We start from the raw sequence: 27,980 nt of genomic DNA, 5'->3' as shown, positions 1-27,980 counted from the left end.
AATAAAAAAAAGAGTTATGTGGAGAATGTTGTCCTTCAAGCACAGGAAGGAGTCTGTTTTTGTTTCCGGACTGTATCGCACTATCCACTGTTGGCGCCGCTGGGACCTGCATCTTAGGGCACGCCTAGCTTGAGGGAAGCCCTGGAGGAGGATGGCTTTGAAGCTTTGCTGTTCGAAGTGTTGGTGGAATAAACAACCGCAGACAACTGCATTTTTTTCCCCTTGTCTTAACTTTTATAATTTATTTTCGATGTAGAATGTATTTAAAAAATAAGTTCCCTATATGGCTGGCTCTGTAGGGATTTTTTTTTTCTTCTGTAATTCTACTTCAGAAAAATTTTCTCAAAGTGCCATGTTTTACTTTTAGGACAATATCTAAGATTAAATCTGACTGATAGTTAATAAGTAGGCAAACAAAAGAAAGTCTTGGATGTTTCCCATTCATAATCCATTATACACATGAAAAAAATCCCTATATCTCACTGTAGCTATTCAATTTTAAGCTGATTTGTATGAGTTGTGTTTACTGTTTATGGATATGTGCATATTTTCAAGAATTTATTATATTGCTAAAGCAAAATAAGCACGATTTATCTCTCCTGATTATTTATTTTAAAAATGAAATCTGTCAGGAAAGATATCCTAAAATGTGTTAATAAAATTATAGAATGTTTCGAAGCATTGTATTATTTAATCATTTTTTTTGCTGGCCCCAATTCTCTAAGGCTATAAGTAATATTGCTTTTTAAAAAGAACACCCAAGCTTCTTAAATTCTTTTCTTTTAATTTGTTTATATATTTAAAATTTAATTTTATGCTTAAAATTTTTGTATATGGGGGCTGGAGAGATGGTGCAGTGGTTAAGAGTGCTGATTTTTCTTGCAGACAACCTGGGTTCGAATCCCAGCACCCACATGGCAGCTACCTGCCTGTAACTCCAGTTCCAGGGAATTCGACGCCCTCTTCTGACCTCCTCGAGCACTTCACAATAGGGATGCACTAACATGCATGCAGGCAATACACTCATACACATAAAATAAAAAAGTAAATAAAAAATTTAAAAAATTCAAAAGGAAAATATAGATTATATTTAACTTATAAGTAAGGCAAAACCACATATCTTTATTTTATGTCATTCATGTGTTTTGAGATCTTTTGTAAAAAATTTGACATGGGATTTACTGTTTAGATATTATATCATTATCAATATTTAATAAAGAAATCCTCTTGTTTCATATTGTCTCCTTGAAATTTCTTTTGAATTAACATAGAAAAATATATTGCCATACAATTTAAGCAAACTCAGTTTCTCAGAATAAAAAACAAGGTACTATAAATAATGCAATAGAGCAAGGCATCTTAAACACCTAAACATCAAGATGGAGCGTAGTATAAAATTATTTAAATAGAAATTATAAGGTAACTTATGATTTCAAAAAGTAATACTATAACTCTGAAGAGACAATTTTCAAGAAAGATTTTATTTTACTTGTAGAATAACCTATATACTTTCCTATAATTTATATAGACTTATGGTTCATGTACTAGGATCATTTAAATATCATGAAGATCATTCATTTGTCAAAACTCAAGATTTATACCTGATAACTAGATAAGCAACGTTAAATGATTTTTTGAGCGACGTCCGTTAACTTTTTCCCAGTGATCTTCCTTAGCACTGAAAAGCCAGGTTGGCTTGGAAATTGTTCAGCACTTGCCTCCTACCGAGACTGAGCTACCCAGTGAGCACACCCACTGGCTTAAGGAAAGTGCCTGACAGGCTCCAAAAGTATGCTGTAATCCGTGTTCATTTTCCTATCACAAAAGGTGCTGCAGAACAACTGGTATTCATAGAAGAAAAGGCAAGCACAATTAAAAGCCAAGTTTCTAATCCCCTCTGCCTGGGTTTAGAACGAAGCTAAGTATAATAGTGTTTTAACAGGTACATGTGCCCTCAAGGGGAAGCTCACCGCGACCACCTAGCTGGTGAGATGAAAAGATAATAGGATTCGGTGGTATCAGTGGCCAACAAATTGTACCTCAATTGCTGTGGCTGACAAAAGGCCATAGACCTAGTGGGTGGTCATCGAAACCCGTGTTTTGTGACAGTAGATTAAGTGTCGCAGCCAATTGTTTGCCATCTTTCCAGCCCACAGTTTCTGTCTTGACATTCTAGTCAAGACATTTATGTCAGTGTGTGACAAAATCTTAGAGCCTATGCCTGACGTTTGTGTGGAGAACCATTTCCAAATGATTGAAGGGCAGCCTTGTGCTGCTAACCACTAATTAGCCTCATTGACACCAAATGGAAAGGATGATTCAGCTGCTGCAGAGACCCTGCCTAATGGCAATGTTGTGTGTAGGCAGCATGAACCAGAATTGGTTATTAACTGCACCCCGTGTAAAGAGAAACTGCTGCATTATATTAATATTGGGGAAGTAGAGGATTAACACTCTTATTAATCTGTCAATTTGCCCTGCCCTGCTACCACCCTTGTCATCGAGAACAATGACACAAGTTCAGAAGCCTGATTTACACTACATGGGAGATTTCCCAGACAGGTTGAATTGTAAGCCATAGGGTTTCTGAGGGTCCTACTGGAGAGCATGAACCCTTTTTAGTATTCTGCTTCAAATACAATGAAAATTTTTATTAAACAGAATTTTATTTTGTATTCAAGCTGCTGATTTTCAGCTGATAGCTATTTTCAGCTAGTTAGTGTCTCCTAAAGGATGGAAGGAGTCTTAAAAGCATTACATGCCTTCTTGGCTAAAAAAATGTCCTTGGGCCTCTTAGCAACAATACTCTGTACCAAAGGCCAAAAATATCAAAAGTATTTGGGAGATCTTATCTAATCCTAAAAGATTTTAGGGTTACCTCTTCAAAGGGGGGAATGTTAGAGTAGCAAAAAGCCCCATAAAAAAAGAAAGAGTACATGAAATTGTTCAGGAAAAAGTGATGGGGAGATATGGGAGGAGTCGGAGGGGAGGGAGTGGGCATGGATTTGATCAAAACACCTTATATGCATGTATGAAATTCTCAATAAATTTTTTTTAAAGTTAAAAAAAATCACTAAATGCCATAGTAAGTTAAGTACAAATTATGACTAAACACTGGAGAAAGTCCATTGATTTCCTTAGATTTATTTTCTTAATTTTATTTCTTTTTGATTTTGGGAGCCAATAGGAAAGGGGAGAAACTTGAAATACAATCCCTCCTCTCCATGAAGGCTATGGTTTCCTTCTTCCCTGCTGGATCCTATTACTTATTCATAAAGACAGAACCTTTCCTGTGTAGGTGCAGAACCAGAGGCTTAGAAGAGCTTGTACAGGTCACTCCTGTATGTGACCAAATATAAGGGTCAGGGACACCTGGTAAGCTGCCTTCTCTGGTGTTATGTTGAAAACTTTCAATTCCGAAAGATGTCATCTGACTTTCAAAAGGCATGGAACACAAAAACAGATCTAAGACTTAAGACTCATTTGAGAAAACTCATTAAGGAAGCCAAAATTTGATCCTGTTGTAACAACTATGACCACAAGTTCAAAGACTTGGCTTGTCAATGGAGGAATCAATAGCATTATATTTTCTGGTTTCTGGCATTATGCAGAATTGAATACTAATGTAGTTAGTTTCCAAGCTGGCAATGAGATGAACAGTGAGCATTTTCAGAGTGGACTAACATTCATTCATGTTTCAGCCCAGGGATTTTCATCTAATGCCATTCATTCATTCATTCATTCATTCTTCAGGAAACAACTCTTTAGTTTGAATTTGGATGCCACATAAAACTCTAAAGGACAGACTAGTCAATCACATACCATCTTATAATTTCAAGCAGTGTATTTCCAATGAAAATTGTGGAAAATAATAATTATAATGGAACTTAGAAAATATGAGGCAGCAACTTGGGAACAATGTGTTTTTAATGAAACATGAAATTTAGCAGATTCTACCTTCTTCAAAAATTTTAATTTGCCATATCAGCACAGCAGATCTTCATTTATCAAAATACATGAAAATATGAGCCCAGCGGTTTCCCGATAGGAGCAGGTGGTGGGGATTATTCATGACAAAAATAACTTGAGACTTGTGCTTATGAAGAGGGAAACTGTAGGGCAAGTGTTGAGTGAAGCAGCGTTAACCAGTAGTATTTGCTGAATGCGATTCTGAGCTGGATGCTTTCATTTATTACCATTTTTTCAGTCACTCAAATGGCCTGTTGCCACATAGCAGACTCACCTCAGCGTCCTCAGCCTCGACGTTTGGGGAAAGAATGATGGAACAAACAGCATAATTTTGAGTCAATTTTAGAATGACAGGGTTTTCCTTTAAGAGTTTAGCAGGCTAATTCTTCCCTTCGCAATTGAGAAACAGCACCACAAGGTCCTCTTCCATCAGTGGTCTTCATGTTGGTACTTAGTGAAATAGACAACAGTACCTTATGAGTGTTCTCCCCTTCTAAAGAGCGCCTCATAAAAAATTGAAAGGCATTGAATAATCACTGAGTTTTTAGCAAACAATGTCTATTGCTTCTCCCAGGCAGATCCTCTGCTGTGCCTTTACCATACGGACCAATTTGTGGTGATTCTAGAAACGCAGGGGTGGGAAGGGATTTTGGTAGTAGATTCTGATCACATTGTGAGTGGAAATGATTTTTGGAGAATGGTTATGGTTCTTAAGCCTTCTTTTTGACTTTAGTCCTTGTGGTAGTGAGTAAGCACTGATTGCTCTGGGCCTAAAACCCAACCCAGGAGTTTGCTTTTCCCTTTCCGTTTTCTGAGTATCTCCCCTCAGGTGACAAGATTATCCAGTATGCAAGATGGCAAGAGGACTGAGTCTTTCGTTTCTGGAGCTCAGAGCAAGAGGCCTCAGAGCAAAGTAGAGCTGTAGAGCTCAGCGATTAACCTCACTTTTCCAGGTGGGGGAGAGAGGGGTAAAGTGCAGAGGAAAAGCATTTCTTCGTCATCATTAGCTGTTAGGCGTGACAAGGTGTCTGTGACTTCCAGCTGTGTTTTCAAAGTCTCTGTGAAGTGAGATGCTTGCGGCAGCTTGCAGAAGGTCTCTGGACCAGAGTGTGCGTATCCCCTTCTGACTCTGAAGTCCCCGGCCTCATGTTGAGATCTCCAGATTGGCCAGGACAAAGATATTTACTCCAAAGAAACTGGCAAATGCTACAAACCAGAGTTAAGCTGCTCCCTGCTCCAGAGAGTTGGGTGTTAACCATTTACCAGCGTATCACTGGCTGTGAGAGATCTAGGATCTCATGAATCATCTGACACATGCAACCACACTGTGACCAGTTTCAGCAGTTACGACTCGGTGGCTGACAGTGAAAATCCAATCTAAACCATTCAGAGTCACTTGGAAGCAGGTTACTGCAGTTGTGGTAGTATCAATGACACATCTACAAGCAATGTGGCAATTGTTAATTTGCGTCACGCTTAAGTTGTTGGTATAAAGGAAAGCAAAACCACAGATAGTTTGGAGCTTGCAATGTTAAACAAAGCATTTCATTGTACTAGGATCAGCATTCTCTTAAGGTGTTACTGAGAACCTAAAAGAAAAACAAATTTTAAAACAAGAAACAAAAGAAAAAAAGTCATCCAAAGTTTTCTGGAATTTATAATGCTCCTTGTTGTAACAAGTTGCGAATAGAGATAATTCTCCCCGTGTTTTTGAGAATTTTGCCACATGTACCTATTGAGTAGTGATTTCCATGCAACTACCTTTGTCAGTTTTTTTTTTTTTTTTCCAGGTTCTCAGAGTCAGCTTTTGTGTTTCTGACTAGAATTGTTTTAATGATAAGTTAATTTCCACAAAAATTACCTGGCGGAATGTAGGCGGTACTTGGTTTTTGTATAGCTTGGATTGGAAATTTAAAACAATATTGATTTTGGGCTAAAAACTATTTTATCTCACTTGTATTATGGCTGTCTTATAGTTTTCTTGGCTAAGTTTAAAGATGCTTGAAAGTTAGTATTAATATATGTTTAATTACATATATACTTCACAACCACACATATGATACAAGGATAGAAAGGAGAAAGGGTCTATACTTCCCAAGGACACACTACAAGGGAAGAATGTAGCCTTCATTTTCTGACGTACACATTTTTATTGTCTGAATTTGTTACATTAAGTGTAACTATTAATTAAAACCACTCGAAGGCTTCAGTCTCGCAGGATTCCCTCACTGACTGCTCCCTCGTGCAGAAACGGAAAGAATGCAGATACATTTTTTGTTTGCTTTCATCTTTTAAAAGATACATGAAAACAAAGAAAAATGCACTCTAAATGGCATTATTTGATGTCATTCTGGTGGATTACAAGAATATTTTCCCAGTACAACATAAAATATCCTAAAAATTCAAGCTACAGTTGAAAGCAAATGGGAGCACATTCAGTACCGGAAGGCTTCAAGGTTTGCAAGACTTAAGTATCTTTTAACAGAATGAAGATAGCATTTTAAAGCCTTGGCAGTCAGAAAAACAGTTTGAGGGGTACGGTTCCCATATCGCCTCTGCCTTTCTGCTCCAGAGCTGTTTCAGATCTCTTTGTGGTATGTTTGGCAATACACTTAAAAGATTACTCCTTAAGCTATTAATAATCTGGCTTCAGGCAATTTTCTGTCTCTCTGTCCAGCCATCTATTCCTTCCTTGGTTTTCAGAAAACCCCAAATGAACAATGAGAAACAGAACAACAGGAAGGGAAGACTCCTCACCTTCTGAGTTCCCGGCAAGTTTCAGACAGCTCTGAAGTTACTAGAAGGCCGAGTTCCAGTTCAGCTCTAATTTTTCTGGGAGTGGAACGGGATAGGACAGGAGGGTTAGGTAACCTGGTGTGGAGTCACTGTGGAGGGCCCGTGACTTCTCCTGGGTTTTAGTCGTCCACTGCAGTGTTTTTTAATTTACATCAGAGAAGACAAAAGAGCTCAGATAGAGACAACGCTAACGTGGGCTGCTATAATGCAGAGGCTGCCTACAAGGAATGAAAGTTTGTTGGAGCTGAATTTCTCATTACAAAGCCCATTCTTATCCTGTACCTCTGTTTCTGAGGAATCCAACTTTACAACTTTACACACTCACACACACACACATACACACACACAGACAAGTGAGACAAGTGTGCATAAGTTCCAGTGGAAAATTATTTTAAAAGTCATTTTATTTTAAAAAGAAATATAAGAATGTGAAGGTTTTTAAAAACTAGAAAATATGAACAAATAATAAGTGCAATAATAGCTGATTGTTTTGGAAAGAACAGGTCTCCTGGGTGCCCTGCAAGGGCTGGGCGGAGCTGGAGTTCTGTCTGCCTTGAAGTTTGCTTAACTGCATAGGCAACGATTCAGATATTTTCTTTTCCTGTCAATGTTAACAGTTACTAAGTATGTTAGTACTCAGAATTCTCTGCTACATGTTGAAATATCTATATATTGATATTTGTGTTTGTATCTAATGAAAATTTCTCATTTATATATTTACAGAAGTTTTGTTCTCACAGCTCTTAACTGCATGTTATACATCAAACATCATATATAACACTTGGCATAAAGGCTTGTGTGTGTATATTTGTGTATATTTCAATGATCCTAAAAGTCACATTTGTGGTAGGTTTCCTAGTAATCACTATTTCTCCTCTCAATGACTTAAATAGAGGAGAGCATTTCAGTTCTATTTGGTTCTTTGGTTGGACTTTCACCGCTAGTGAGGCATGTGTCCTTGAAAAGTCAATCTTGCTCTCCAGTTAAGTGAAATCACATCTCTAGCACCCCTAATATTCTTTGTTGCTCTTAGATTCCCCGTGAATTGCCCAAAGTAAGAAAATATGTACATATGCATTATTATTATGAGACCACATGTCTGTCACATATGCCAGATTGGTCTGGGACTCATGAGCCCACAGCTGTGGGTAACCTTGAATTCTTGATCCTTCTTGCCTCTACTTCAAGGATTGCATGTGTGCTCATGTAAGCATGTATGTGGTTCTGGGAATGGAACCCAGGGTTCATGTGAGTAGTCTACTGAATAAGCTACATCCCCAGTCCCCAAAGTGAGTATTAAATAATTTGTCAATTTTGTGAAAGTGATTTATAAACTGCAGGTGAGTTATGTAAGATGCACAGACCGTGTTGAAAACAGCGAATGGCCAGGGCGCATAGAACACAACACTGCAGTGTGGGCTCTGTAGGTGGCCGCTTCCTCCCATCACTGTGTCCTTATGAGAGGCTCCCTCTCTTCCCACTCCCTGGCACCTGCTCTGGCCTCTGGGGTTTGCCCATCTCCCAGGAACTCTTGGTTAGCTATCTGTGAGAGGAAGTCTTTCCCTTGCCACACTCCTGGTCACCTGTCAGATTGTTTCACTGTAGATGGTTCTTAGAGAAGAACCTGGGGATTTGATAAGTAGAAATCACAGGCATGACCGGGTTTAGTGGAACTGTTTATATAATTTTGGTGAGTCCTTACTTATAAAGCAAGCTTCAAACTTAGATGTGGAAGGAAATATTTATTTGAAATGAGAAATTATAACAAGTGGAAACTCTTAAAATGTTGAAAACTTTGTCAAGAATTACAAAAATCTAGTAAAATAAGATAGTCATTTTAATGAATGACCAAAACATTCCAAATATATATTCCTTATACACTTTTAAATATGTATTTTAATTGCCTCTTCATATGATTGTAACATTATAGTATTAATTTCTGTAGAGGAAATGGAATAATATTGGCCCTTCCCTGGATCAAAGTTTTCTTATCACACAGCTTCTTAGGGTCTTTTGTAATCTTATGTAAATGTTTAGAGTTATGACAGGCTTTTCTGTGATATTTTCTGTGCAGGAGTAAATTTATATGTTTTCTTTTTAATCACATTCATAATCCACATTACTAAGGTCCTTTCCCTAAGCACTGTGAGACTCTCCAGCCCCTTAAGACCATTTCTTCATGATAAATCTACCTCTGCTAAAGAAAAGACTCTGGAGTCTCACACCTCCGTGTTCAAATATTAGCTGCCGTACACTTTTCACTATGCAACTTAAGAAATCATTCAATTCCTGGAGCAATAGCTTCCTGCACTAAAGTGACAATATTTTTAGTGTATTTTGTTGAATGTTTGTGATTTTATATACTAAGTCTTAATCGTATTTAGACCTACTCCCTATCTGCACCCCACGCTGCCCCCACTGGATTTCATGAATTCTGTCATACGTGTTAAAGCTATGAAGTCAAGCTTTTGTACCCAGATGTCCTTCAGTGTAAGTTCATTATTAAAGTCTGGTCAGCCTCAGCCATCGCTCCTCACTCCATTAAAGACCAAGTCTCCTCACTAAGGAGTGATCAACTGCCAATAGTTCCTCTGCTAAGGTTGGGCCCTGCTGCCCATTTCCCAGGCTCTTCGCTGGGTTTTGAAGTGAGAATATTAATTGTATCGACCTCACTGGGTCATTTTGGAATTTTAAGGAGTGGCGGTTCTACCAAACTATTATTAATAGTATTAATAGGATTAATCGTATCGACCTCACTGGGTCATTTTGGAATTTTAGGAAGTGGCGGTTCTACCAAACTATTAATAGGATTAATAGGATTAATCGTATCGACCTCACTGGGTCATTTTGGAATTTTAGGAAGTGGCGGTTCTACCAAACTATTAATAGGATTAATAGGATTAATCGTATCGACCTCACTGGGTCATTTTGGAATTTTAAGAAGTGGTGGTTCTACCAAACTATCTCCTTTTTATTGCTTTCTCCAAAACATTTTTCCAATCAGAATTTTAAAGAGGAGTTTTGAAATCAAATCTCAGTGGAAAAATTATATGGAAATTAAAAAAGTATTTCATCTAGTTATTTGTGAAAAATACTTAAGTACATTGAGACATTTATGAAGAAAATACACATATATTTAGAATTCTTAATATTCACATGTGTGATTTCAGCTCATATATCTTGAGTCTTCTTGTCCACTGAGTCATATACACACCACCCCCAAATCAGTTTCACATGAATCTACCTCCTTTTTTAATCACCACCAGAGTTCTAATGATACCTAAACATAGTTAAATCTCAAAAACTTTATTCCTGGATAAATGAATGCATTGATGCAGCTCTGATAAGAGACTTTCCTTCATGTAGAAATACTAATAGGTAAACTCACCTATCTTGGTAGTGCAGCTAATAAGACTCTATTAAACCAAGGTCTTTCTCAGCTCACCCTTTCTATTTTGCCTTGCATTAGCCACAGATTTAAAATAAACATTTTTTGCCAGAGTTCTGGAGGCTGAGAAGGTGGAAGACAGATTTGTCTCTTAGTAGAGCTCTCTTCCTGGCCCGAAGACCTTGATGCGAGAGAGAGAGAGAGAGAGAGAGAGAGAGAGAGACAGAGAGAGAGAGAGAGAGAGAGAGAGATTATGACCTCATCACAACTTCATTACTTCTATGTCCCTATGACCTAGCCAGCCACCAGTTTTTGGCCCACTTAATAGATCCAGGCATGGTTGATTCCATCTTGTGAGCAGACTTTAAATCCAATCAGAAAATGGTTGATTACTCCCATAATAATCCTGACATTGTTGCACAGATGACCATATCTTGCTAGGTCCATTGTTACTGTAGCTCACAGGGTTCATAGCTAGGTAAGTGTTGATGACTTTTTTCCCTTGTAGCATGTACAGAACCTTCTAGCACTATAAAAACTAATCAGTAGAAATGAAGCTTCCAGGCCAGTACCAGCTTGATGTCTCCTTGTCCTATGACTCAGGTCTGTGATGTCCTCAGCAATAGGATATTACTGTCAAGCTCTGGAGACAAACCAAGAGCAATGGCAATAGCCTGTACTGTTGGGGATTGTGTCAAAGGGATTCCACTGACCAATAACTTGAAAAGAGGTAACTCATTCTTGGCACTGAGCTTTTTATTTGATAGCCTATGGTGTTTTGGGGGGGTTGTCATCATTATAGGGTAATTCGATTTAAACCCTTTTGTGTGTGTATGATATACATATATATGTGCATGTATATATATACATATATGTATATCTATGTATATTTTAGGACAATTCTACAGTAGTAGATTTTCATAGACTTATCCTCCCCCATACTCCCTCCTTTACTGTGCCCTTCCATCCTGTACCTCACTTAACCCTTTCTGCTGTTATTTTTCTCCCCCTTCATACTACCTGCATTCTGTCCCCCTTTCCTGGAAATTCACACTCCTTGTTACCACTTACCAGTTTCTTGTGTTTTACAAAATTATTTATTCTTTGAGAATTGCATAAAATGCATTTTGATTATACTCATATCCATTCCCCTATCCCCACCTCCCACTTCAAATCATCTGTCATAATTTTTCTTTTCTTTTGTTTTTTTGAGACAGGGTCTCCCTGTAGCCCCAGCTGTCCTGGAACTCACTATGTAGACCAGGCTGGCCTTGAACTCACAGAGATCCACCTGCCTCTGCCTCCCAAGTGCCGGGATTAAAGGCATGCCTTTTTAAAGGTCTATCAAGTCTAATTTGTATTCCCCAAATGCTCTTGGTTTATCCCTTGTAGCCTAGTCAGCCTATTATGTATCATATCCTTAAAGAAAACGGATTCTCCCTATCCAAGCAGTTATCAATTGCCTATGGACTTCATGCCCACCTCCCTCATCCATGATGGGACTCTGTTTGGCTTGTGTTTGCACAAGTCTTATGCATGTTGTCACAACTGTGTGGGTTTATATGTGCAGCTCCTTCCTGGTGTCCAGACAACACAGTTTCCTTGCATTTATCCTATGGCTCTTAGGATCTTTCCATTCCTTTTTCCACATTGATCCCTAAGCCTTTGGAGGAGAGAGTGTGATGTAGGTGTTTTGTTTAGTGCTGAGCACTTGATGGCCTCTTATTCTCTGCACATTGGCCTGTTGTGGGTCTCTGTGTTAACTGTCATCTGCTGCAAGAAGCATCACTGGTGAGAGCTGAGAGATGCATGATGCACTAATCTATAGGTATAACAGAAAGTCACCAACAGTCAGTTGAAGACTATGTCATTTAGAAGAATAATAGTAATTGTTTCTCCTCTATGGTCTGCGACCTGTCTAGGCACAGGTTCTCAGACCTGATAACAGTTCCAGGTATGGGCTCCATTTTATGACATAAACCCTAAGATACAGAAAACAATGAAAAATGCTGGAGAGGATGTGAGGGAAGGGGATCCCTTAGTCACTGCTACCGGGAGTGCAAACTGGTGAGGCTACTATGGAAATAAGTGTGGAGATTCCTGAAAATGCTACTAATAGATCCACCACATGATCCAGCCACAGCACTTTTGGCAATATACCAAAAGGACTCTATATCCTACCACAGAGACACCTGCACATCCATGTTCACTGCGGCTCTATTTCCAATTACCAGGAAAGTAACTGTAATGAAAATAACGTAGATGTCCAACAGTAGATGAATGGATAATGAAAGTGTGGCACATTTACACAATGGAATATTTTTCAGCTCGTAGGAAAAGTGAAATTATGAAATTTGCAGGTAAATGGATGGAACTGGAAGCAATCATCCTGAACAGGGTAACTCAGACCCACAAAGACAAACATCACATGCTCTGTTACATGAATGGTAGGTTTGAATCTTAAGAGAGCTTTATTTCATCTGGGAAATCCATAGATGTTAAGAAACTAGTAAGGGGCCATGGGAGGGTTCATGGGACTTGACATAACATACAGTGATAGAAAACGGAAATGATGGAATAGGAAGACTTAAGTAGGATGGGAAATGGGGGGGCATGGTAGAGGAGGGTATGAGGGGAGGACAAGTGGTGTTAAAAGTCTTTTGAAAAATTCATATAAAAACTTAATGCTATAGAAACTTCTTAAAATATATACATGTGCAATATGAAGAGAGTTTATGAGATACCATAGCAGGGGCTCAGTGGACCTACCAGACATTACAGGGTAGTAAATAAAAATCCAATGCCAGGAATGGAGTCCCTCTTTTGGTGTTATGGACCAGGGTCCCACAGGCCCTCAAACAATATTTGCTATTGCCATTGCTCTTGGCCGTCCTTCAGAACCTGAAGGTAAGATCCTATTGCTGAAGACGATACAAACGTGTTTTAGAAATCAAGCTGGTACTACACTGGAAGCTTCATTGCTAATGGTTAACTTTCATAGCACTGGAAGGTGCTATCCATGATACTGGAAGAGATAACTAATCATCAGTCTTACCCAGCTGTGAATCCTGTTGGTTACAATAATGACTGGTCTGGCAAGATATGCCCATGGTGCAACAGTGGCAGGAATGTTATGGGAGTAACCAACCACCTCCTGCATTTCTTCTTTTGAGAACTTTGTTTAGTTTCATGCCCCAACTTTAAATTTTGTGTTATTTGCTTCTGTGTGTGTGTTTAGCTTTTTTAGTTTTTTGTTTTTTATTCTAGACACCAACTTTCTCTCTCTTAGATGTATAGCTTGTAAAGCTTTCTTTTCATTGAACAGCCTCCTCTTCAGTCAAATAGTGGTGTCCTTTGCTATGGAGAAGCAAAGTTTAGTTTCATGAGTTCCTACTTGTCAATTGTTGGTCTTAATAGCCCCACTATCTGGCTTCTGCTCAGAAAGTCCTTTTCTTTGTTTATAAGTTGAAGCATATTTCCATATGTTATTTCACTTGTTTTTGGTCATAGATATAGAAAAATAATACCATGGACAATGTCAGATGTTGACAGGGATGAAAAACAAAGGGCACGCTCATACATACTGCATGTACAAAAACCCATGATGGAAATGTACATACTATGGTTACAAAAATAACATGATGCAACTGTTTGAAAATAGTTGGAAAGTATCAAATGCAGTTAGACTTATAGCTACTGTACGACCCATGATTTCATTCCCCTAAGCAAAAGAAAAGTGTGGTCACATAATTACATAGGGATGTTCATAACAGCTTATTTTTAATAGATTAAAAATAGAATCCACTAAAATGTCATTCACAGCAAATAGATAAATGCATCATAATATGTCCATAGGATATAATATCACTTAGCAGTAAAGGTGAGCAAAGTTACTCCCACAACATGGTTGATCTCTAAAGAATTCTGAGATAAAGAGGCAAACATAAAAGCTTGTACACTGTGTAATTCCACTCATACAAAATTTACAGTGGTAGAAATTAAAGGTAGGGGTATTCATTACAAAGTGCATCAGAGGACTTTCTGGGGACATGTGGTGGTTTTCATGTCTTAGCTGTGGAAGCGACTACTTGGGTGTGTGTGCGCATTTGGCAAGGTTCATCAAACAGGCACACCCTTAAAATGGGTACATTTATTAATGCAAGTTATAAGTCCATAAATCTTATTTAAAATTAAATTAAACTCAAAACAAAAGGAAAACAGCATCATCGAAACCCCAATAAAGGAATCATAGGGATTTGATACAGTTTCAAAAGGTATCCCTTGAGTCTGTGCAATAAGTCAAGCTGTGGACAATGCTCATGTCCTGAAAAATGGGAGCAAGATTGATAGCCTTCATTAAATGTCCATTATGTGATTGCGTTCATTAAACGTCCATTATGTGATAGTGTTCATTAAATGTCGATTGTGTGTTAAGAATTATTCAAAGTGTTGTGTGAGCATTCTTTCATGTAAAGACGACAACATCAGGCTGAGGGTGGGTTTGCTCTAGGTTCACTCCCCAGCAGTGACAAGAGTAGTAAAAAAAAGAGTGGAATAAAATACTATTAGCCTCAGTAGTGCAGTTCAAGCTGGGTATGGTGGTACACACCTGGAATCCCAGCTCACTGAGAGGCTGAGGCAGGAGCTTTTGAGTCTCAGGCCAGCTGGAGCAACATAGCAAGACCCTCTCAAAACTAACCAATCAATCAAATGAAAAAATTTTAGGATTCACTTTTATTATTTTAAAATATGTGCATGCTCGTGTGTGAGTGTATCTCTCTCTCTCTCTCTCTCTCTCTCTCTCTCTCTCTCTGTGTGTGTGTGTGTGTGGTCATGAGCACATGTGTGCAGGTACCTATGGAGGCCAGAGGCACTGGATCCCCTTGGAACTGGAGTTACAGACAGTTGTCAGCTGCCTGAAGTGGGTGCTGAGAACCAAACTCAGGTCTTCTCCAAGAGCGGCCCACTACACAGTCTTACTGGCTGTGTCCTCTCTAGTCCCAAACAAAATAAAAAATAGTACATCCCAAAGAGAACACATATTTCTGTTGAGAATCTTTGAGACATAATACATATTTACAGAATGTAAGGTCTGATAATTCTCAGTTTTTTAATCGGTAGAAATAAGGTTCATGACACATGGAACAAATTATTTATATTCTTATGTAAGATTTGCATCTGATTATAAGATACTAAAAGTACTTTTATTTAGTTTGACCAATATGTTCTCTACATATGAATCTAGAACACTCATGATATTGTTAGCACAGTAACTAAAGTGGCTGGACACATAGTGGAACAGGAAGATTGCAAAAATAAGTGAGAGTCCGTTAAATCTGAAGGATTTGTTACCTTTTGAGAAAAAGGACTTAAGATCTCTCAGCTCAGAAATACTATATTGGTACAGATTATACTGTATTCCTAAGAGTAACTGCTGAAGAGATATTTTGTTTCTGTTCTATTTCTTCAATTATTATTATCAATTAGTGGAAAGAAATTTGACTGATAAGCCTCAAGATACTAGGTAATGGACTCTTCAGTACCACAACATTAAGCACTCATCTGAGGACTGTCACTGACCCAGTTTCCTGTCTGGTGTCTTGGGTACCTCATGAGATCAGTGCTGCGCTTCTCTGTGCTTTGTGACTCTCAGCCCTTCTGAGAGCTGTGCTGGTCCTAAACAAGCCACAGTTGTTTTTGTTATTTACTTACTAACTTCAGAAAGTAATGGATGACAGCTGATCTCTCTCACTTTTGATTTTTTTATTTCCTGCACAATTAAATGATTTTCACTGTCCCTTTACCAGAGTGCTCATTCACTTTCAGTGTGTGGGCACTTTAAAAGATATCCCTTCTACACAAACACAAATTCTTCCCCTCTTTCTTTTTTGAGTTCCTCAAAATGTCAATAATAAAATTAAATTTTGATTCAATGACTGCACAGCTAATTATATTAGCTACTTTTTAAAACACCATGTCCAGAAGCAGCTTACAGAAGAAAGCTCATTTTGGCTCACAGTTCCAGGGAATCCACCATGGCAGGCACCGCATGGCAGGAGGAGCTGGGAGCTGGGGTACTACACTTCAACCGAACAGGAACCAGAAAAGTGCAAGCAGGAAGCTGGTACAGCTGTGAGCCCTAAATGCCCACCCCTAGTGATGCACCTCCTTCAGCAAGTCTTCATCACCCAAAGGCTCCATGACCTACCAAAACAGCACCACTACGGAAGGACCAGGTGCTCAAATATACTCACCCACCTGGGACATTGCTCATCCAAACCACATCGCTACTTAGAGACAGCTTTAAGTAATTATGTGTAAAACAAAATCAGTTCTTAGTTCAGTCTAAGGGGTATTTTTAATATTTCATTTTTCCTATATATAATTCTACAGTCATAACAGTTGCAGACAGGGACACAATGAGATGAAGGTCCAGCACTTCAGGAAATATGAACTGATAATTCTGGTACCCTATTGAAAAGATGAGCTGTATAGCACCACCTCAGTTACTAAGGGCCTGGCCCTGTGTCACTGTCACTTAATCATGTGTCTCAAGCTCACTCTGACATTACTCAGTGAGGAAAATGGAGAGATAACAGGAAATAAGACATAAATGAGGACATTCCAGAAATATTTGTTTTCAGTCACTATTTCTTTGTGCAGGATAAGAGAACAGAATTACAACTCCTTGTTTCCATAGCTTAAGCATTTGTTTATTAATTTTGTAGGACCTGAGAGGATTGAACTGCTTTTGCTAAAAAAATAATAATAATAATAATGATTTTGTTGGAAAAAAAAAACGCACAGATTTCAGAAATATGAGCTTTTGTTTGGTTTTTAGCTGTTATTTTAAATCAGGCTTGTGAGCTACAAATAGCAGTTCCCCTCTTGGTTAGTCTGGTCCTGTTTCCCAGGCCAGATTCAGCATGGGGCAAAACAAAGTTTTTTCTTTATCACATTTGAGGTAGGAAGTCAGAAATGCCACATGTTCAGGCATTCTGCACCAAGGAAATTTCCCATTACATTAGGTATTTTTCTCTACATGCTGATCAATTCTGATCAATCAGCTAATTTTAATGTTTAATGATCTTCCTTATGAATAGTTGCATTTAAATTTTAGGAGATAGAGCTTAATTAATTACACAAAGGAGACTTTTCCAATGATAAACCCACTGAGGCCTCTCTTTATAATTACTGATTTCCCAAGCAAAAAGTCAAGAAAATAAACTCTTTCTCTAAACTTATGAATAAATGATGTACATACTGTAAGGAACAAAACCTAGTGATGACTACAGCCATATACAGCCACATGAGCCAAGGCTAGGAAGTTAAAGACAAAACTGGGAAAAAGAGATTCATTAGAATGACGATATGGTAACAGATATGAATTCTTCAAGTGTGTTATGATGTTATAAGCTACCTTGCTGGTGAGATCCTTTTCATTTTCAGAAATTACAGTTGGATTGGGTGTTTGTCAAACAGGATGGGAGACAAGCATTTATTCTTGTAACTGTTGATTGTTTAACTGAGAGAACACTAGAGGTCGCCATGGCCAGTATTTGTGTCATTTGTGTTACACTGTAGCTAATTGTCACTGTTAGTTAAATTACCAATAGTGTTCTGTTTACTTCTATACTTGAGTGTTTTTATAGGGAATTCAGTATCCTGTGCTGATAGCTTAATTTGTGCATCTCTGTATCTTGATAGCTCTATCTGTAATGTCCCAAATTTCAGCAGTTTAAAAGGGAACTGTAGAAACGAGGAAGACATAGTACATTTCTCTGCTCAAATTGAAAAGCATATTCAGTTTTTTTACTTTGCATTGGATGTTCTTTGTTCTACAACTGAATTCCAATTTCAATTTCTAGTTAGGACAAGACAAAATAAGTGTTAGGAGACAGATGAGCACATCACTCATGCTAAATGTCTTTTGAGAATGCAAACACTTAAGAAAGGGAGGAAGGGAGGAGGAATGCTATTCACGAGCACCTTCATGCAGTTACCACATTCAGTAAGGAGAGAGAGCCACCCAAGGTACCATCCCAAGACAGCTGCTGTAGAGCGTTGGGAGATTCCAGGCTTACGGAAGTCAAAAGCTGAGCTTGCTGCTCTAACCTGCGAAGGCAGCGGTAGCCAAGGCTTGGGGATAATTGGTATTTATTGTTGCCCTTGTTTTGGATTCCAGACCTTTCATAAAGCTTTCCCAGCATAGCAAACCCATGTTTAACTCCACAAGAACAGGGAGGTTACGGGAGTACAGCTGCAATTAACTTCCCTGGCGAAACAAAACAAAACCTGAAGCCAGAGCTTGCTTTCTGTGAATGCAATTTTTAATGACAACATGTGAAAACGATATCCCTTAAAAATGAGAACATTATGTTCATACACAATAGCCAGGGAAGAGACGTTTATCAGAAAGCGGCTAATTATTCATATGGACATGAAGCAAAAAAATTAAAAAAGGAAGAATGTAAAAGACAAAATAATTACAATTAGAAAGCAATTGCTTCTAACACTCAGATTCAAAGATAAATGTTGTCAGGTAGCTTTTTAAGTCACAATGCTTAGTGTGTATCAGATCCTAACCCTATTCCCAAAACTTTTTCTGTGCTGTTTTCTGTCAGTGGTGGTCGTAGTACTAGTTTCAAAAGCTACTGTGTTTCAAGTGAGCAAGACACCTGCTTTAAGCCTCAATGTCACTATCTGACCAAGTCAGAGACCGCTTAGACTGAGTTGAAAGCTTTGTCACGTTAAATCTTGAGACTTTCTGGGGTTTAGAGTTCTGCAGCTCTATGTGAGGCAGATGGTCTTTAGTAACATCCTTTTACACACTCTGCTTAACATGTTAGTAACAACGGGAGGGCGAGGAAAGTTTGTTAGAAGAAGATTAGAGGGTGTGAAAGAGAAGACAGAGGAGTCAAGTTCTTGACCTAGGTAAAAAGCAGTGTCTTGAGGAGGGCGAACGGGGCCTGGACAGCCGTCCTGAGACCAGTGGGAGGTGTGGGATGTAGGAAGGACCACCAATAAGAGGGACAGAGGTAAGAAGAGGTCATACATGGATTAGTTAAGACGACCTTTTCCGTGTTGTTTTGCTTTGCTTTTAGAGACAGGGTGTCCGTATGTAGCCCAGGCTGACCTTAAACTCACTGGAGTCCTCTTGCCTTCCGCTCCCGAGTGCTGAGCCGAGCCGGCTGGTGTAGGCCACCATACTCCCCAGGAAGACATATTTAAGAGGTTTAGTGAGGTGTCAGAATTGAGGAGGCAGCCTTGTTGAAGGGATTCATGGAAGGACTGGGGTTGGCGTAACTCCCTCCTAGCTTTTACTTAAGTTGGCAACAATGAGTGTAAGTTATTGGGAATAATCTTGGGGTTTGTATAGTGCTGTTAAATATGGAGGGCTATGAATTTGGAAGCAGATATATCTTCTCCCTTTTTTCACCCGAAGCATTTTCTTTCCTCAGAAGATAGACTTCAGATTTTGAGGCTGCTATGAAAGGCTCACTTTCAGGGAAACGGAGGCATTGTCAGGGGAACATGGTTGAAGCCTGGGCCAAAGTCCAGAAATCCTGATGCTGTGAAATGCCCAGGGTCTGACACAAACCTCCAGGGGCTGCTCCTGCTGAAGACAGTCAGCTGGAATGTATTCTGTATGTAGCCGTTTTTCATCATGTCAGCTCCCATTTCAATTACTTGTCGGGCTGTGAACGTTCCGGCATTAGCCTTTCCCCCAGTGCTATAGAATCTGTTCTATTTTTTTTAAACCCGAAGCTGCCAATGAAATGGTTTGCACATGAAGCTTGCCCCCCCTCTTTAACTCTAGCTTGTCTTTTAAGCTCCAGGAGTTCTTGGAAACTTAATCTTGGCACTTCTGTTATTTGAAATTGGTTTTCTCTACAAGGAAAGTCCTCCTGGATTCGACCCGTATCCGTTTTCCATCTCGTTTTTATGGGTACACCAGCTGTTACCAGGTGATGAGGACAAGGGAACAGCCAGCTTTGCTGCAGATGCGAGACCCTGCTCCTGCCTTTTCGGAACCTTGCTGAGATTCTTTGTGGCCACTGAGGGGAGCCACATACCCATAGTTTGTTCGCCTGAACAGCGGACCAATTTAAAAAAGATGAGATCATACTCTGTTGTGGCCCAAATGAAAAGTAAATTGCTAAATGTCCTCATTTAGGAAAAGAGCAGTTCAAGCCGGCAAATTCATTGATTTAAAATCAAAGCTGGAATTTTATTTGATTTTCTTGCTTATATGAAGAAACTGGGACAAATGGGGCAGTGACTTCACGGAGACGTACTTCCAAAGCACAGCTCTCCTTCCTTCCTGTAGCGTGCACCTCTGAGGGCGACAGCTATAAAGTGATGACAACTCCAACCGTATCTGCCTTGTTCATTTGCGAACGTCCACTGTAGTCATCGGAGCTTCTGTGCTGTCCAAGAAGATCGTACAAGCAGCGTTAGAGGGCATATTTTAAACTTCTTTTTGCTTTGCCTCTCTTGGTGGACACCAAATTGAATTTACTTTTTAGCTTCATCCTCTCAAAATATCTTCACCACTCTACCACGTCAGGTCACAACACGGCTTGTTCTGTGCACTGAGAACAGTGACCCAAACAGGAAGTGATACACAGGGCGACGCATCCTACCCGAGGAGTGGAGGTTTACTCAACTGCCTTCTTTTGAGGCATGGGGTCGAATTTCTATTGAGCTGCCTTGGGTTTGGGACTGAAGAGACTGTGAACTCATGAGAGCAGAAGGACCACAGCCGCCACGGCCGTTTGGTGGCTCTCAGTGAGGAAGAGCCACCTCGGACTCTGCTCCTCATGCATCTGTTTTTCCTCTCTATGGTGTGTAGCCTCCACATTTTACTCCTGTTGCAAATTATACCTCCCTTTCCACTTAGCTGTGTGCTAATGAGCCTTTAAGCAATAATAAACACATTCTTAAGCTCTGGTCAGATTCATGCTGTATGTATCAAATTTAGGTGGACTTTCTATTAATGGACATTATATTTTGAAAAATAGAACTTTTGGAAAAATATTCAAAAATTTTAAAAGTATAATAAAATTAAAATTTGGTAACCTAAATTTATTGTCGCATTCAAACCCTTTTGTTTTTCTTGATTAAAAATACCCAGACTTAACATTTGTGATTTCACGTGTTTAGGAAGCTAAATTTATTTTGAAGAAACAATTTCGATGAAAATTATCATTGTTGAAAGTTTGTTCTCTGCCGAACATCTTATATTTTTATTCTTCACAATTATACTGTAGAGTTCAAATATATTTTGTAGATTGGGAAATTTAAATGCAAATGTTAAATAATGTGTGCTTTAGTTTATACCTTGAGTGATAAAAGGCTCGATGGGGTTCCAATACCAGCATGTATTCTCTTATTTTAAGACATTTTTTATGCTGATGTATATTAATACAAGCCCTGTTCTGTGCTAAGGTGAGAGTGAGCTGGTAAAGCAATCTCAAGCAGACTTCCTCTCTATGTGCCGGCGTCTGCAGGGAAGAGTGGCCTGTGTCTCTCTTACACTGCTAACTGCTTCCTGTTCCCCTTCCCCAGAAATGAGACCTTTTAGGTTTTTGGAAATTCTCACAGAATGGAAGTGAATATAGATTCTTTCCTTGAGTATCTAACGCCACCTTATTAAGTATCATGTGTGATTAAATTTGAGTCTAATGAATCTCCCCTTCCAATTTCAATGTTGGGCACTAGCTAATAATTTAAAAGTGGGTGGAAATCACATGTGAGTACTGGAGAAGGAAGGAGAGGAATGTGTGATTTCAAGCTTTTATCCAGCTCATGTTCAACTTTAGAAAATATTTTATGGATAAAAGATGGATATGGTAAGGAAGCTACAGAGAACAGCAGATTTTGTCTTAATCAAGGATATATTGAAAGAAATCCAGAACACTTTCAGCACAGAAACAGGCTTCTTTCATTTTCTTAATTTTTGGAGGAGAATATGATAATATTTAATAAAACACATGATTTTTGGTGCAATAATAGCATGAATGTTATGGGAGTGACCAACCACTTTCTACATGGATAAGCTCTACTTCATAAGATGAAGCCCATACTTGATATTGATATCAGGCCTAGGAACATGTGGCTAGACAGGACACAGGGCATGGGGGAGAGCCTAATGCTATTACTAGGTAGATATAATATTAAAGTGGCTCCTAATGACTTTTTGTTATACATTTAAACTAATGTATCTCTTAGCTCTCACCAGAGAAGTTTCCTTATGCAGCAGGTAGTGATTAACACAGAGACCCACAACTAGCCAATATGCAGAGAATGAGACTATGGAGTGACTACCCCTGAATTGGACATCTATATAAAACTTCTGCCTCTAAAAGCTCAGGAATCATTGTGGAAAGGGATGTGGAAAGATGGTAAGAGCCAGAGGTAGTAGAAGGAAACAGGGGTTTATAGACAACTGTGAAGTAACTCATATGAACTCACAGAAACGCTGACAACATGCAAAGGTCCCATGTAAGTTCAAACCAGGCAAAATCCCAGCATAGACATAGAGAAGAGTTAAGAAATCCCAACTGTACCTGAGGAGCTATTGGCGACTGATGGTGGTTGGGAAGAGGAGAGTCAGCCCCTTTTAAAGGCTAGGAAGAGAAGGCATGACCCGTGCTGGGTAAAGGTTTTCCAGTGTGCATACCCTCAGGTCATACACATACCTCAGCAACCCCTCATTTATCTCCATAAGTAAGCTCAATAAATTCATTGGTTCCCCAGTAAAAATTTAATCAAACATTGGCTCTATACTAGAACCTTGAAAGGGACTAAGCATTACTTAGCATCCCCAGGAAAAGAAGTCTCACAACAGATGGAAAATTTATTTGTTAATGCTATTATGTCTCTTAATTATTGTTAAAAGGTTATGGGCATGGAGATATTTTCTAAAATAGAAAAAATGAGAAAGCATAAGCAAGTGATAGAGTTCTGCTTAGGTTTGTTATGATATATAAAGGATGAGACAAAAATAATATATAATCTTAAAATGTCTATGGTCATAGTTTAGTCAACTAGTTTAAGGAATAAAGTATATATCTAGTCAAGGTTTATGTGATAATATTTGTTTTTTTACCGAAGCCTTATCTACATAGCACATGAAAATAAAAAGTACCAGCCGGGTGGAACTAACCTTGTTGGATGTTTAAAAGCCATACTTTGAGGCCTATACTAATGTAGTCAGAGGGACTTAAAGGACAGTTTTTGCCCCTTGCCTTCCAAGGTCAACTTAGTTCCAGGGAACTATGGAACATCTCTCAAAATGTCCTGTAACTGTGGTGACTAACCTGTCCTCTTATTCAGGGAGGACATGGAAACCCCATGAGATGGACTTAAACCACTGTCCAGTCTACAAAGAGTTATCTCTCATAACCCAGAGGAAACATCTCATTCATGCGTCCAAATGAAGCCAGACCTTGTGGAGCAGGACATTTGACTTATCTTCACATAGGTGGTACTGGTAAAAGAAAGGATCCAGGAGCTCCTCTCAAGCCCATGTGACCCCTGAAGAACAGATTCTCAAATGACCTTAAGTGTAAAAGTAAATTGATTTATTTGGGTCAACTCGATGGTCTTAAACACCCAAAAGGAAGGTATAACCAAAGAGTAGTTATCGGTATATTTCTTTAAGAGTTCAAGGGCAATCCCAGACGTTAGGCTTAAGTCTATATAAAAAGTTATTTAGACAATTATTTCTCTTTTTTTCCTAACCAGAAAGTGCTGCTCAGATGTAAGACTTCAAATCTTGGTCTCCAATACTGTAGTGTCCACCTGTAGCTAAGGGAGACAATCAGCAATTGTTCTAAAATGATGGTGAAATTTGTTTTCTCCCCCTATGTAGAAGCCTTTGAGAAGGAACTGACACTGATTCTAACCACTCCAACAGCTATCAAAATACCTGAAAGCAAACCCTTAATCCATCACTCTAGAGTCCAGCCTAGGAAGAGAAAAGAAAAATGAGGAGGAACCCAATAGAGGGATGCTTTTGGAAGCCCTAGTTAAGAAATTCCAATGGACTCTCATGAACATTTGAAAATTGCCCTGTTCTTTTTTCTAGTTCCCTGTCTAGAACTTGTAATGCTAATTACTCGTGCCTTTACTTCTTCACACCTCCTATTAATGATTCGAAAACTTTCTTTTCCCCCTATAGATAAGAGTTAGGCAATTCGGGAGTCTTTTAGATAGACCCACGGAAGGGGTTCTCCAATTGCCTTACCCTGCGTCCCTCCCTGTTCAACATGGAAGAAGCCAGAGCAGTCTGTGTCCTGATTCCCTATTGGCAATTTGGGTAACCTCTTCGGAGGATGGTGTGATAAGAATAGGAGGTAGGAACTGGCTAGGCAGTTAGGGTAAAAAGACCCCAAAGAAAAGTAGCCAGTTTCTTGGCTAAAACTCACAATGTCCTTGGGCCTCTTAGTGACATACTCTTTCCAAAGGCCAAAAATGTCAAAAATATTTGGGAGCTTTTATTTAATCCTTAAAAGATTTTAGGGTTACCTCTTCAAAGGGGGGAAAAGCCCCATAAAAAAATAAATCAAATAAGAAATAGTACATGAAGTCATCAGAAAAAAGTGATGGGGAGATATGGGAGGTGTTCAAGGGGAGGGACTGGGCAAACACTTTGTATGCCTGTATGAAATTCTCAATAAATTATTTATTTTTTTTTTAAAAAGGTGTGACTCTTGGTAAGTTAACTAGGGCCCTGTGGATGGAACTCTTCCAAAGATACTTTGACTCTATATGCCTTGATATAAAAGAGTTCATGAAATTGAGCTGGGGTTAGTAAGATGGGGTGTATGTGGGGGTGGATCTAAATATGATCAAAATATATTGAATGAAATTTGCAAAAATTCAATAAAATGGAAAAAGAACTAAAAATTATTTAACTTAATAATGATGGTTTATCAATGAGCAGAAAAGCAAGGTATGCTTCATTAAGTAATAATCATTATTATAGACAAGATAGGGGTTTTAAAGAGATGGTAGATTATGTTTCAAATTTTATTGGGCTAGAGTCACTGACTAGGAAATAAAATAACCAATGCGCCATCTATGTAGAAGAGATGATGGCTTTTGCAATTTTTTCCAATGAGCATATTGTATTCCATGTTCTCAAAATTGTGTTCTAAGAACAAACTTGTCCTAAATTATTTATTTATTTAAAAATTATTTATTTAATAACCACATAATTAGAAGAAGCATTTCACTACAGCAGCATTGACATATTCAATAACAATTTCAAGAGCTTAGATACATCTCTTTCAAAATTGTCTTTAATTTTTAGGTTTACAGTTAAATGAATACAGTTATATAATATTGTACTCAGTATAAACCCTGTAAGATAGAAAATTGAATGAGTTTTTACCCTTTAAAGAAGATCTCCATTTCATTTTAAAATATGCTATTTCCTACATTTTTAATGCTACTAACACATAGTTGTTTGCACATGTGTCTTTAATCTCTATGTATCTGGTTATTACTAGTCATCATCGGTTACACTCAGATCCTTAGTAGCTGAGTATGGATATAAAGTCATCAGGTAGATTTCAATGGTGATGTTTATCACCTCTGCTATTTAACGTGAAGTAAACTTTCATGGTTCCTCCTCAAATATAAATCTTTTTTAAAAATTTGTTGATTTTTCTGTATGTATATCATACAGACCATCCTACACAATCTTATTCATCTATATGCCCACTTCCCAAATGGCACCCTCCCATAGTCTCCTCCATTCCTACACACTGGAACTCATATACTCTGTCATCCCTGTTACTGTCCACTGTGTTGTTGACACCACCATCCATTCTCCAGTGCTTGTCCATCTGCTGAATCTAGTCAGCCTATCAAGAGATCCTTGTTTTAGGAACATCAGCTGTTCCTCATCTAACAGCAATCAGTTGTCAATATTCCTTTAGACAAAATTGGGGTCTGCTGTTCATTTTCCCAGTTCTATGCTGGGTTACTGTCTGGGAATCTCTTGTGCCACCTTAGCCAATAATTCAAAGGAAGGTATCTCCTATCTGGCATTGTGTTGTTATGTGGCTTTAGCTATACATATGGACTCTTAAAAATTATATTGACCCAATTAGTCTTTGGTTTTACTTTCCTTTTGGGTGTTTAAGACCCTACAGTTCACCCAGATCAAACAATTTATTTTCACTCTTAAGATCATTTGAGGATCGGTTCCTTAGGGATAACATGGGCTTGGGAAGAGCCACTGGCTCCTTTCTTTTACCAGTTCTATGTGAAGATAAATTGAAGGTCCTGCTTGAGCATGGCTGGCTTCGCTTGGAAGCATGGAGGAAATGTTTCTTCTGTGTTGACCTCCTCTTTGTAGACTGGACACTGATTCAGGTCCATCTGGTAGGGTCTCCATGGTCTCCATGCTCAAGAAGATGGGTGAATCACCACAGTTACAGGATATTTTGAGAGATGCTCATAGTCGCCCGGAACTTAGTCGACCTAGGAGGGCAAGGAGCAAAAACTGTCCTTTATGTCCCCCTGACCAAATTAGTATAAGGCCTCAAGGTATGGCTCTTAAACATCCAAGAAGGTTAGTTCCACCAGTCTGGTACTTTTAATTACCATATGCCATGTAGATATAACTTGGGCAAAGACCAAACGCTCTCAGATAAAACTTGCCTAGTCATATATTACATTCTTTGATCTGGTTGTAGGTATAATTTGTCGGTTGGTTGTTGGCCTAATATGTTTCCCTCTGGTTTTCTGAAACTAGCTAGGCATTGTTTCTCTCTCACATTGTCTAACCCTTCCACCTCAGTTTCCCCATTTAAGGTGCCCCTGTTTTTACCATTTCTCCCTTAATAATACCTATCTCCTATGGTCCTACCTCTCTTGAGCTCTAAATTTCCATTTATCTCCTAAGTTCCTTGTATAACCTTCCCTCCCCCTCCCTTAAACTAACCCCATTATTGTCCATATCTCCCTTGTTAACACCTGTTTTCTACTGTTCCTTTCCTTCAGATTCTTTTCCTTTACTTTCCTGGTTCCTCTTCATTATCCTGGTTCCTGGTTCACTTAGAAGAATTTGGTGCTAGGATCCACATATGAGGGAGAACATATACCGTTTTTTTTGTTGTTGTTGTTCTGAATCTGTGTTACTTCACTTAGTATAACACTTTCTAGTTCCATCCATTTACCTGCAAATTTTATGATTTCATCTTTCTTTACTGCTGAGCAAAATTCCATCATATAAATGAACCACATTTTATTATCCACTCATCAATTGAGGGAACTTAGGGTGCTTCCATCTCTTAGCTGTTGTGAAAAGAGCAGAAACAAACATGGATGTACAAGTGTCTCTGTAATAGGATGAGTTCTTTGGGTATATGCCAAGGAGTGGTAAACTGGGTCAAATGGCAGGTTCATTTGTAGTTTTTTAAGTTCTCCACACTTGTTTCTATAGGCGTCGAAGAAGTTTGCAGCCCCACCAGCAGTGGATGAGTGGTCCCCTTTCCCCACATCCTCTCCAACATTTGGTATCATTTGTTCTCTTGATCTTAGCCAATCTGACTGGGGTAAGGTGAAATCTTAAAGTGGTTTTAATTCACATTTCCCTAATTACTAGTGATATTGAACACCTTTTAAGATGATACTTAGCCATGTTTATTTCTTCTTTTGAGAACTCTCTGTTCAGCTCCTGAGCCCATCTTTTAATTGGGTTACTTCCTTTCTTGATTATTTGTTATTTGAGTTCGTTATATATTCTGGGTGTTAAACCTCTGTCAGATGTGTCACTGGTGAAGATTTTTTCCCATTCTGTGGGTTT

The sequence above is a fragment of the Nannospalax galili genome, unplaced genomic scaffold, assembly GCF_000622305.1.
Source record: "Nannospalax galili isolate Female #2095 unplaced genomic scaffold, S.galili_v1.0 scaffold216, whole genome shotgun sequence".
NCBI lineage: Eukaryota > Metazoa > Chordata > Mammalia > Rodentia > Spalacidae > Nannospalax > Nannospalax galili.
Note: the sequence above shows the minus strand (reverse complement) of the source record.